This window comes from Lolium perenne, chromosome 6 (genome assembly GCF_019359855.2).
Source record: "Lolium perenne isolate Kyuss_39 chromosome 6, Kyuss_2.0, whole genome shotgun sequence".
In the NCBI taxonomy this organism is placed as follows: Eukaryota; Viridiplantae; Streptophyta; class Magnoliopsida; order Poales; family Poaceae; genus Lolium; species Lolium perenne.
The window spans coordinates 23,865,752-23,879,618 of NC_067249.2; the positions used below are offsets into that span (position 1 = coordinate 23,865,752).

Genomic DNA, 13,867 nt, shown 5'->3' on the forward strand with positions numbered 1-13,867 from the left:
GTTTTTAAGCTATTTGTCCCATGAGCTATATATTGCAAAGGTGAATGATGGAATTTTAAAGGTAGCACTCAAGCAATTTACTTTGGAATGGCGGAGAAATACCATGTAGTAGGTAGGTATGGTGGACACAAATGGCATAGTGGTTGGCTCAAGTATTTTGGATGCATGAGGGGTATTCCCTCTCGATACAAGGTTTAGGCTAGCAAGGTTATTTGAAACAAACACAAGGATGAACCGGTGCAGCAAAACTCACATAAAAGACATATTGTAAACATTATAAGACTCTACACCGTCTTCCTTGTTGTTCAAACTCAATACTAGAAATTATCTAGACCTTAGAGAGACCAAATATGCAAACCAAATTTTAGCATGCTCTATGTATTTTCTTCATTAATAGGTGCAAAGCATATGATGCAAGAGCTTAAACATGAGCACAACAATTACCAAGTATCACATTATCCAAGTCATTTTAGCAATTACTACATGTATCATTTTCCAATTCCAACCATATAACAATTTAACGAAGAAGAAACTTCGCCATGAATACTAAAAGCTAAGAACACATGTGTTCATATGAACCAGCGGAGCGTGTCTCTATCCCACACAAGCATTTATTCAACAAGAACAAAAACAAGAAACATACTGATGCTCCAAGAAAAGCACATAAGATGTGACCGAATAAAAATATAGTTTCAAGAGAAGGAACCTGATAATTTGTCGATGAAGAAGGGGATGCCTTGGGCATCCCCAAGCTTAGACGCTTGAGTCTTCTTGATATATGCAGGGGTGAACCACCGGGGCATCCCCAAGCTTAGAGCTTTCACTCTTCTTGATCATAGTATATCATCCTCCTCTCTTGACCCTTGAAAACTTCCTTCACACCAAACTTCTCATAAACTTCATTAGAGGGGTTAGTACATAATCAAAAACTCACATGTTTAGAGGTGACACAATCATTCTTAACACTTCTGGACATTGCTCAAAGCTACTGGAAGGTAATGGAACAAAGAAATCCACCCAACACAGCGAAAGAAGCAATGCGAAATAAAAGGCAGAATCTGTCAAAACAGAACAGTCCGTAAAGACGAATTTTTAATAAATACTTCCGTTGCTCAGATCAGAAAACTCAAAACTAATGAAAGTTGCGTACATATCTGAGGAACACGCACGTAAATTGGCATATTTTTCTGATTTTTCTACAGAGAAAACAGCCCAGATTCGTGACAGATAGAAATCTGTTTCTGCGCAGAAATCCAAATCTAGTATCAACCTTCGATTAGAGGCTTCACTTGGCACAACAAAACACAAAACTAAGATAAGGAGAGGTTGCTACAGTAGTAAACAACTTCCAAGACACAAATATAAAACAAAGTACTGTAGCAAAATAACACATGGGTTATCTCCCAAGAAGTTCTTTTCTTTATAGCCATTAAGATGGGCTCAACAGTTTTAATGATGCTCGCGCAAGAAATAGTGTTTGAGGCAAAAGAGAGCATCAAGAAGCAAATACAAAACACATTTAAGTCTAACATGCTTCCTATGCATAGGAATCTTATAAATAAACAAGTTCATGAAGAGCAAAGTAACAAGCATAGGAAGATAAAACAAGTGTAGCTTCAAAAATTTCAGCACATAGAGAGGTGTTTTAGTAACATGAAAATTTCTACAACCATATTTTCCTCTCTCATAATAACCTTCAGTAGTATCATGAGCAAACTCAACAATATAACTATCAAATGAAACATTCTTATCATGAGTCTCATGCATAAAATTATTACTCTCCACATAAGCATAGTTATTCTTATTAATTGTAGTAGGAGCAAATTCAACAAAGTAGCTATCATTATTATTCTCATCAAGTGTTGGAGGCATAGTATAATCACAACAAAATTTACTCTCCATAGTAGGTGGCACCAAAAGACCACTATCATTATAATCATCATATATGGGAGGCAAAGTATCATCAAAGAAAATTTTCTCCTCAATGCTTGGGGGACTAAAAAGATCATGAAAACCAGCTTCCCCAAGCTTAGAACTTTCTATATCATTATCAACAATGGTGTTCAAAGCGTTCATACTAATATTACCACCAGCATGCAAATAAGATTCCATAGGTTTTTTAATTTTCGCATCAAACAATCCATGTTTTAAATCAGGAAATAGCATAAGAAGCTCATTCTTGTCCATTATGCCAAACTAGTGTAAACAAGAAACAAAAAGTTGCAATTGCAGGATCTAAAGGAAATAGCTTTGAGTACTTACGGCGCCAGAAAATAGCTTAGTAGCCGAGATCCGGAGTGTGAGTACCTTTTACCTTTCCTCCCCGGCAACGGCGCCAGAAAATAGCTTGATGTCTACGCCCCCTCCTTTTCCTGTAGACAGTGTTGGGCCTCCAAGAGCAGAGGTTTGTAGAACAGCAGCAAGTTTTCCCTTATGTGGATCACCCATGGTTTATCGAACTCAGGGAGGAAGAGGTCAAAGATATCCCTCTCATGCAACCCTGCAACCACAAAGCAAGAAGTCTCTTGTGTCCCCAACACACCTAATAGGTGCACTAGTTCGGCGAAGAGATAGTGAAATACAGGTGGTATGAATAAGTATGAGCAGTAGCAACGGTGCCAGAAAATAGCTTGCTGGCGTGTAGTTGATGGTGGTAGTATTGCAGCAGTAGTAACGCAGTAAAACAGTAAACAAGCAGTGATAGCAGTATTTAGGAACAAGGCCTAGGGATTACACTTTCACTAGTGGACACTCTCAACATTGATCGCATAATAAATAACTCTTTCTCATATGTGCTACATACACTCTTTTGTTGGATGATGAACACATTGCGTAGGATTACACGAACCCTCAATGCCGGAGTTAACAAGCTCCACAATTCAATGTTCATATTTAAATAACCTTAGAGCATAATAGATCATTGCAAAATAAACCAAGAACTAACATAGTGCACACATTGCCCACATTACACTATGAAGGAGGAATAGATCACATCAATACTATCATAATGATAATTAACTCCACAATCTACAAGAGATCATGATCATAGCCTATGACAAGAACCACAAGGTGCACACACTAGTCACCTTTACACCATGCAGGAGGAATAGACTACTTTAATAACATCACATGAGTAGCACACAACTAGTAGCGATACAAAGCTCATCATATGGATCTCAATCATGTAAAGCAGCTCATGAGATCATTGTATTGAAGTACATAGGAGAGAGATTAACCACATAGCTACCGGTACAGCCCCGAGCCTCGATGGAGAACTACTCCCTCCTCATGGGAGCATCAGCGGTGATGAAGATGGCGGTGGAGATGGCAGCGGTGTCGATGGAGAAGCCTTCCGGGGGCACTTCCCCGTCCCGGCGGCGTGCCGGAACAGAGACTCCTGTCCCCCAGATCTTGGCTTCGCGATGGCGGCGGCTCTGGATGGTTTCTCGTACCGTGGCTTTTTCGTATCGAGGTTTTAGGTCTGGGACCTTTATATAGGCGAAGAGGCGGCGTCAGAAGGTCGAAGGGGCGACGACACCATAGGGCCACGCGGCCAGGGGGTGGGCCGCGCCACCCTATCATCTGGGGGCCCTGTGGCCCCCCTCTGGCGGCTCTCGGGTGTTCTGGATGCTTCCGGTGAAAATAGGAACCTGGGCGTTGATTTCGTCCAATTCCGAGAATATTTCGTTACTAGGATTTCTGAAACCAAAAACAGCAGAAAACAGCAACTGGCACTTCGGCATCTTGTTAATAGGTTAGTTCCGGAAAACGCATAAAAACGACATAAAGTATGCATAAAACATGTAGATAACATCAATAATGTGGCATGGAACATAAGAAATTATCGATACGTCGGAGACGTATCAGTTATCATCCGAACCCCTTCCAGTATTAAGTTGCTAACAACAGACAATTGCATTAAGTATTGCGCGTAATGTAATCAATAACTACATCCTCGGACATAGCATCAATGTTTTATCCCTAGTGGCAACAACACATCCATAACCTTAGGGGTTCTTGTCACTCCCCCAGATTCACGGAGACATGAACCCACTATCGAGCATAAATACTCCCTCTTGGAGTTACAAGCATCAACTTGGCCAGAGCATCTACTAGTAACGGAGAGCATGCAAGATCATAAACAACACATAGGTATAAATTGATAATCAACATAACATGGTATTCTCTATTCATCGGATCCCAACAAACACAACATATAGCATTACAGATAGATGATCTTGATCATGTTCGGCAGCTCACAAGACCCGACAATTAAGCACAATGAGGAGAAGACAACCATCTAGCTACTGCTATGGACCCATAGTCCAGGGGTAGACTACTCACTCATCACTCCGGAGGCGACCATGGCGGCGTAGAGTCCTCCGGGAGATGAATCCCCTCTCCGGCAGGGTGCCGGAGGCGATCTCCTGAATCCCCCGAGATGGGATTGGCGGCGGCGGCGTCTCTAGAAGGTTTTCCGTATCGTGGCTCTCGGTACTGGGGGTTTCGCGACGAAGGCTATTTGTAGGCGGAAGGGCAGGTCAAGGGGCGTCACGAGGGGCCCACACCATAGGGTGGCGCGGCCAGGGCTTGGGCCGCGCCGCCCTATCATCTGGCCGCCTCGTGGCCCCACTTCGTTAGCTCTCCGGTCTTCTGGAAGCTTCGTGTGAAAATAGGCCCCTGGGCGTTGATTTCGTCCAATTCCGAGAATATTTCCTTACTAGGATTTCTGAAACCAAAAATAGCAGAAAACAGCAACTGGTTTTTCGGCATCTCGTTAATAGGTTAGTTCCAGAAAATGCATAAATATGACATAAAGTATGCATAAAACATGTAGATATCATCAATAATGTGGCATGGAACATAAGAAATTATCGATACGTTGGAGACGTATCAGTGTCCTCTTGCCTTTCTTTTCTTTTTTTCGGTTTGCTAGACATATCCTTCACATAAAAAAACTGAGCCACTTCACTGGCTAGGACGAATGGTTCGGTGTCGTACCCTAGATTCTTGAAATCCACTGTAGTCATTCCGTACTGCGGGTCTACCTGTACCCCGTCTTTCAGGTTGAACCATTTGCACCGGAACAAAGGGACCTTGAAATTAGGTCCATAGTCAAGTTCCCATATCTCCTCTATGTACCCATAATATGTGACCTTGTTCCCATTGCCATCTTCTGCATCAAAGCGGACACCACTGTTTTGGTTGGTGCTCTTTTTGTCTTGGGCGAAAGTGTAAAATGTGTTCCCATTAATCTCGTACAAAGTCGATATAGTAGAAGATGGTTGCTTGGCCAACAAGTACAGCTGCTCGTCATCGGTGACATTCATGAGACGTGTTTGCAACCAACCGCCGAAAGTCTTCATGTGTTCTCCATCAATCCAATCTTCACATTGCTCCGGGTATTTAGAGCGTAAGATATCCTTGTGTTCCTCTTTGTACGGAGCCACCAAGATGGAATTATGTAGAACTGTGTAGTGTGCTTGAGTGAAAGAATGTCCGTCCATACACGTTGCTAATTTCTTTCCTAGCGTGCCTTTTCCACGCAGTCTCCCCTCATAGCGCGATTCAGGAACACCGATCGGCTTAAGGTCAGGAATAAAGTCAACACAAAACTCAATGACCTCCTCTGTTCCATAGCCCTTGGAGATGCTTCCTTCTGGCCTAGCATGGTTATGAACGTACTTCTTTAAGACTCCCATGAATCTCTCAAAGGGGAACATGTTGTGTAGAAATACAGGACCGAGAACGCCAATCTCTTCGACCAGGTGAACTAGGAGATGTGTCATAATATTGAAGAAGGATGGTGGGAACACCAACTCGAAGCTGACTAGACATTGGACCACATCCTTCTGTAAATTTTGTAGAGTAAGTGGATTGATCACCTTCTGAGAAATTGCATTGAGGAACGCACATAGCTTCACAATGGGTACTCGAACATTTTCCGGCAGAAGCCCCCTCTATGCAACCGGAAGTAATTGTGTCATAATCACGTGGCAGTCATGAGACTTTAGGTTTTGAAACTTTTTCTCCGACATGTTTATTATTCCCTTTATATTCGACGAGAAGCCAGACGGGACCTTGATGCTACTCAGGACTTCAAAAAGATCTCCTTCTCCTCTTTGGTAAGAGCGTAGTCGGGACCTTGATACTTCTCTGGATTCAGGTTGTTTCCTTCGTGGATACTTTGCGGTCCTGCCGTGCATCCAGTGTATCTTTTGTCTTCCCATACACGCCCAAGAAGTTTAGCAGGTTCACGCAAAGATTTTTCGTCACGTGCATCACGTCGATTGCAGAGTGAACCTCTAAGAATTTCCAGTAGGGTAGCTCCCAAAATATCGACTTCTTCTTCCACATGGGTACGTGTCCGTCAACATCATGCGGAACAGATTGTCCGCCGGGACCCTTTCCAAAGATCACTTTTAAATCCTTGACCATATCATATAGAACTTCCCCAGTAGGGCGGGTAGGCTTCGTTCGGTTATCTGCCTCACCTCCGAAATGCTTTCCTCTCTTTCTTACGTGATGTTGTTTTGGAAGAAATCGACGATGCCCTGTACACATTCTTGTTTCCCAAATAATTACTGCCGCCTCACCTAAACGGTGTGTGCATGCATTGTATCCCTTGTTTGACCGCCTGAAATGTTACCAAGAGCAGGCCAATCATTGATGGTTACAAATAACAACGCTCGTAGGTTAAATTCCTTTTGTTCGTGCTCATCCCACACAGGTACACCTTCGTCACGCCACAACTCTAAAAGTTCTTCAACCAATGGCCTCAGGTACACATCAATGTCGTTGCCGGGTTGCTTCGGGCCCTGGATGAGCACTGACATCATAATGAACTTCCGCTTCATGCACAACCAAGGAGGAAGGTTATAGATACATAGAGTCACTGGCCAGGTGCTATGACTGGAGCTCTGCTCCCCGAAAGGATTAAAGCCATCTGTACTTAGACCAAATCTTAAGTTCCTTGCGTCATCTGAAAATGACTTGAACTCTCTGTCGATTTTTCTCCACTGCGACCCGTCAGCGGGGTGTCTCAGCATCACATCTTTCTTACGGTCCTCTTTGTGTCATCGCAACAACTTGGCATGCTCTTTGTTCTAGAACAAACGTTTCAACCGTGGTATTATAGGAGCATACCACATCACCTTCGCAGGAACCCTCTTCCTGGGGGTGGACTCACCCTCAACATCACCAGGGTCATCTCGCCTGATCTTATACCTCAATGCACTACATACCGGGCATGCATTCAAATTCTCGTACTCCCGCGGTAGAGGATGCGATCATTGATGCATGCATGTATCTTCTGCACCTCTAATCCTAGAGGGCGGACAACCTTCTTTGCTTCGTACGTGCTAGAGGGCAACACGTTCTCCCCTGGAAGCATCTTCTTTATTATTTTCAGCAACTTTTCAAATCCCTTGTCAGAAGTACCATTCTCTGCCTTCCACTGCAGCAATTCTAGCGTGGTACCCAGCTTTTTCTGACCATTTTCGCAATTTGGGTACAACAGTTTGTTGTGATCCTCTAACATTTTCTCCAACTTCAACCTCTCCTTTTCATTTCCGCAGTTCATCTTCGCATCAAGAATGGCCCGACCCAAATCGTCATCCGGGTCATCAAAAATCGGCTCATCGAAAATGGGCCCTTCTTCAGCTTCGTCTTCCCCCATTCTACTATCACCGTCTTCAGTGAATAAGGGATAGTTGTCACTATCCTCTTCTTCTTCGTTGTCTTCCAATATAACCCCTCTTTCTCCGTGCTTGGTCCAACAATTATAGCTGGGCATGAAACCGTTCTCCAGTAGGTGGACGTGAAGGGTCTTCGAGGTAGAGTAATCCTTCATATTCTTACAGGAACTACATGGACAATACATGAAACCATTCGACCGCCTGTTTGCCTCAGCCACGTTGAGAAAATAATGCATGCCATTAATGAACTCGGGATGGCACCGGTCACCGTACATCCATTGTCGACTCATCTGCATTTTATATGTATATCAAAAATCATTAAATACACAACATCGTGGATATATGAGTGACCAACTTAATTAATATTCAAGTTCATCACATAAAACTAATTGTTTTTATAAAAAAGAAGAGGGGCTCACCGAGGTGGTACCGTGCCGGCTAGGGGACGACGCTGGCGATCGACGGTGGTAAGGACGGGGATGATACTAATTAAAACCTACAAAACATACCATAATTTCAGCTCAAATTGCATATAAAAAAATAAAATCACTAACTTAGGCATTTCATCGAACACCTTGCTTGCACTAGAAAAATAGTACAAGTTAAAACTACCAAAGAAATGAGCTAAATTAGAAACACCGGAAGGAAGGATGATATTGCTAACCCTTGGATAGATGTATGCCGTTAATCTTGTTAAAATGGTGGAGAAAAATGAAAATTATTGGAGTGTGAGAGGTGCAAAATATTTGGAAATGTGAGAGAGGATGAGAAGGAAATGAGATATGCAGGGAGCTCGGGCGCGCGGCGGCGCGCTGATATAGGGCATGGACCCTTTAGTAAGGTGCAGCCTTGGCCCCACCACCGCCTGGAAACTGGGCAGAAACCCTTTCATATGGTATTAAAGGTCCATAACAAACCGGTATAGATGTCCCACCCCTGGAACCGGTATTAATAACGCCTTTCGTACCGGTTCGTAAGGGAACCGGTACTAAAGGCTTAGATGGATGAGAGGTTTTCTACTAGTGTAGGATCCAACGTAGTGACCCCGCGATGGTGAAAGATGATGGTGCAACATTTGAAGGGGTCAACGCCGTGGCGTTGAGATATAACATCTCAAACAATGGTTTTATGAATATTTGTTTTGCTGAAAAATAACACTAGGTGGTTTCCCAAGCATGGAGGTACATGGCGTGGAGAATAGAGTTTAGTAGGGTTAAATTTGGCTAAACTTTTGGGGTGGGTTATATTTGCTTGAACTTTTTAGAAAAAAAAAAGATCAACTTGTCACTTCTCACTCCAATTGTTAGATGTAGACGTCGTTAAGATAATTCTACAATGTACCTATTAAGCTTTGCAATCACGAGCCGCGGAATCGCTGGATAAATTTGCACGTACAGACGCCGGTCTGTCCAAAAAGAAGTCGAGATTTTCTTTGTGTGAAGAAAAACAAGATCCCCATGAAGTCAGCACCGCCGCCAAGGCAGGCCAAGGCTCGCTTCTCAGCCCGCCGGCCCCCAAGTATTTATAGATATTGGACTAGGCATGGCGGTGCAGTGAAAGTGGAAAGCCCAACTCGGAGGTAGCCAAGGCCCTGTTTGGATCGGCGGGCCCAACGAGCTGGACGTGAGGACGGGTGGACCAAGACTTCCTAGCTTGACCGTGGGCGCGCTTCTTCTCCACCGTCGACCAGCTCGAGCTTCCTTCGTCGCCAGTTCTCCGATTGATAGCTCTCTCTCCCCCCCTGCAAGAGAAACTAAGCTTATGCCAATTGCCAATGGATAGAAATATACTCCATTCATACAGTATATGCCTCGATCGAGAAACTCGATCGTGCCGAGAGTGTCAGAGTGGGGGTGGAAGAAAGCTTCACCGTGATCTCCGTCGACGGGGACGTGGAAGAAAGGGTCTCCCGGTCGCGGCGCAGAGAGACACGGAGATCTCCTGCCTGCTCCGTCTCCGGCCGGAGGTGACCGTACGTGCGAGCGCGGAAGATCAGGACATCAGGTATATATACTATAGTACAATATCGTATATTTACGCGTCTCATTTCTCCACGCGTAGTTGGACTCGATCGCGCGCGCGTCCCCGTCGACGACGTCGCCATCGCCGTCTCCATCTCCGTCTCCGCCCGCTCTGCGTATTGTTAAGAAGGAGCGATCGATGGAGTGAGTGAGAAGCTTCGTCTTATATACGCACACGCACGTACGCGCGATATCGATCAATCAATCAACCGGCAGGTCTCTGGTCAAACCAGCTAGCTAGCGGCCGGGTCAGTTCAACCCTGCGCTGGCTGCTGCGTACGTACTGCGTAAATACGTAGTACGTATATGTATAATGTTTCCTCTCTACGCATAGTATATGGCATGAGTTGAAACTTTCGTGTGTTGTGCAACCGGGCCAACAGTTTCTGCATGCTGCTGGTACATTTTGTGAGTTGCCTGCATGATCATTGATCAACCAAGAGTAGGAGAAGCTGAGACTACACATAAGAAAATGTTCGGTGTGCTAGCTACCACAAGAATCGGCTTCACTCACTGGCAACCCAAGGAAAGCGATAACTACACAGATTCATCAATGATTAGTTCGTCCACTTGTCACTGCCTGTCGTTCATCAAACCGATTGTAGGGAGAAATTAAATACAGTACTAGTACGTGTTTTTCCAACCTGATAGCATAAAACTTAGAAAATAGATACGGATATCGTCTATGGCCACCCTAGTTGGGATATCTATATGATGGTATGACATGAACTACCTCTTGTCCCACACCAAGTAAGACAATTGTTCGTGTGGACTTAAATCAGACACGGCCGTGGTTTAAAAATTGGTTCCACTGATTCTAATCAAATCTTATACCGCTAGAATGTGTCGTGAACTCGTGATGCGTGCTAGTTATATATGGCTTGCAACATTAGTTGCAACTTATATTTACTACTTGTATGTGGGTTGCAATCGAGAAAATCCCTCAAACTGTTGGATCAACTAACGATTAGTTACCCCTTTTAAAAATCAAACTACACTATAAAGGTTATTTACAAAGGTAGAGCCGGTCATTGTTTCTTTGGTCCAAGCACTTGGAGTTAACTGTAAATTACTGTGTCTGGTTGAATATCCTATCAGACAAGTGCAAACTTTTGGAGCGAAGAGTACTCCAGCCCTTTATTAGGAAAATTCAAAAATCTATTTTAAAGTTACAAATGGTTCTAGGAAAAGTTTGTGGATGTTGTGTCCTACAACCGCAACCCCAATCAATACAAACTAATTTATACTTTAGGATTTAAAACATGACAAATGTGTCGATGTGAGTAAAGGGGAGAAGTGCACTTTTTTTTACCTTACCAAATATAAATACTCGTGGAAGATGTAAACACAAAGGACATCGGGTCAGCATCAAAAGGCACCGTCAAGCACATGCAAAAATCCAATTGTGTAGAATAGAAAATTGCATCACCACCACAATATGTAGTACAAGTTAAAGGGAACATTTTCCAATGAAAACGAAGAAGTTTCTCGCTGCTAATGCAGCATATGTATAGACGTATAGTGATTGACTGATTGGACAACATCCATGCATGCTTAGTCTAACTTTTGGAGAGAGAAAGCTACTTAAGCTACCACTATGCTTACAAGGAGCTCAGTCAGGTGCCCCATGACATGACCATGCTCTTCAACATAGCAAAAGATACAGACGAAAAGAGAAATACATGAAAATCAGTTAAACGCTCTAGTTAAGCTACTTTCTCTGACCCATAATATTATTATAATAAATCAGAGGGAGTATCTCTTTTGTTCGGGAGGAAGAGAACGAACAAAGATATGTACGTATCTTAAACTATTTATATTATAGTATCAGACATCAAAAGGGCTCCATAGAAAACAAGGATTCATGTACTTGGGCATGAGTCCATTATTAGGCTATAGATATATAGCGCGTGCTGAACTTTCCAGCGAGGATAGAAGTGGCCGGGGAGCAAATGGAGTGGAAAAATATGTGAAAGCAAAGGAGTACTAAACATGACTGTTTGTTGACTTGATCCGGTCTAGGCGAGCACACAACGGGCATCCTGGCCTATTTGGGCCCACCGCCCCACTGCTCCGGAGTGTGATTCCACCGTCACCGTTTGGCGGTGTGGGTGGGTCACTTCCATCAACTTCGTGCTCACGGCCGGCTTAGAGCAAGTTTAATAGTAGAGCCAATTGTTGGCTATAAGACAAGTGCCATGTCATCTATAGTCATTGTAGAGCTAACATGTATAATAGTGAGCTATAAAATTATACTACTTTATCTATGTATGGCCCACCATTCACTCTCACATAGTGCCTAGGAGCACGTGCTAGAGCTGGCTCTTGCATAAGAGCCCACTCCTCTTCTCTCTCCTCCTCTCTCTCTTCCAACTAAGCAACAATATATTATTTTAATCCTTATAGCCAGCTGACTAGGATTTATTGTACTTGCTCTTACGGTCACAAACACTATCTTTATAGCCCACTTAACCCAAAACAGATGGTTTTGACCAGTTTGTTAGTGCACACCAATTTAAGCAGGTCTGCGCGCTCTCGTCGGATATATATCAATTTGTTCTGTTCTCGGCTATATAGAACTCAGAATTTTCTTTTAGAACACGTAAGAAAAATTACGTTTCATTTCATTAAAAATGACGACAACATGGTACAACATCCCGAGAGGAGGGACACATTTTCTTTCTCACACACGCATCCGTCCTCACCAAACAACTAGGTGAGGAGCAGGGCTTCCAAGAAGGGAAAGGCGCCGCCGTTGACTCGGCTCGGCTCGGCTACTCGGACATAGTGTTTCCTCTGGTGCTCGAGGAGAGGTCTATTCAGGGTCATGAAAACACCTTGATGGAGGTAACGATGCCCTTGGGCATCGCTGTTGTCCGCGTCTATCATTGCCGTGCAAGATTTTGCTTGACCCATGTGCATAGACTGTCGGAGCAGGCGTAGACAGCAGACAGTGAACCATGTCTCTGAGAAGACCATTTCCATAGGGACGGAAGCCGAGTAGCGTCGCCCTCGAAGGAAGGGCCACCAGCCAACATAGCGCCACCACCACGAGGGAGCGTGTAGAGCGAGAATGGTAGCATCGTTAGGGTTGGCTACCTGCACTGCACCGCCACCGTGTTGGCCCGTAGCCTTTGCTGCTAGGAATTGGGCAGAGCAGAGCATCCTCTGCCTAGCAACATCCACCGATGGCGGTCGCGAGGGGTGGGAGGAGGGAGAAGGATGGGTAGGGGTTGAGGGTCTACCATGGACCGAGCCGAGCCCACGCGGCCCAGATATAGATGGAAACACCTCTGCCACATGCATCCAGTGGCTGACCTCCACGTCCGCAGCGCCTCCGCGAGTGTCCCACACCGAGTCTCGACCTCTCCTATGCAGGCAAGGGCTTCGCCCGCCAACATCCTCCAACGACGATGGGGGGGAGGGTGAAGAAGAGGGGCTTGGGTGTCAGCTACGGTTTCACCACCCATGTCGCCCTGAGAGCGACTCGGTGTCTGGTGGGAGGCTTCTTACCGTACATGGATTGAACACAAACTAGTCTTCCAAGCTCTTACATATAGATATATTTAATAATGACATTTTATAGGTGTGTAGTAAGCATATTTACACGTACCATTATTAAAACGACCATGTGTTAGGTGTTAGTCGGTTGAAATTATCAACTGATAAACCACCTCTAGATCCCTAGGATCTCAACTAAGTGTGTGATCTAAACTGTCCAATCACTGCAACATTCAAACCTTCACAACAGTTCTTCCAACATTTACTTCAAGTCCATGAAACAAACTTGAGCGTATGCAAGATGTTCCATTAAACTATTTTGAGAAAGAAAAAAACGAATGGTACATATAGAACATGAAAAAAATAGTACCGCCACAACGCAACATCAACTTTCCAACATGAATATAACAATTTGGATAGGCGTATAGAATCATTGCAACATGTCACTTGTGTCTATGTAGCAGAGGACACCCGAGCTTCCAGCGAATCGAAACATTTTTCGAGCATAAAATTTCTAAAAAAATCATTAACCTTTAGTGAGGAAGGATCATGGTGGTTGACTCCTTGTAGGTTTCGTTTCATTTAGGTCTTGCACGTAGGACAAAACAAAAAAAAAACACAGAAAATCAGACCTGCAAAAACAAAGAA

At 44.0% G+C, this 13,867-nt stretch overlaps 1 long non-coding RNA gene across 1 annotated transcript; it reads right to left on the reverse strand.

Moving 5' to 3' along the window:
• Positions 1-8,818: 8,818 nt before the first annotated feature.
• LOC127309764 (uncharacterized) lies at positions 8,819-9,682 on the reverse strand. Its single transcript, XR_007857318.2, has 2 exons — positions 9,568-9,682; positions 8,819-9,438 (listed from the first exon to the last, which is right to left on the reverse strand). It is a non-coding gene; the product is annotated as an uncharacterized lncRNA (long non-coding RNA).
• Between the last annotated feature and the right edge of the window lie 4,185 nt (positions 9,683-13,867).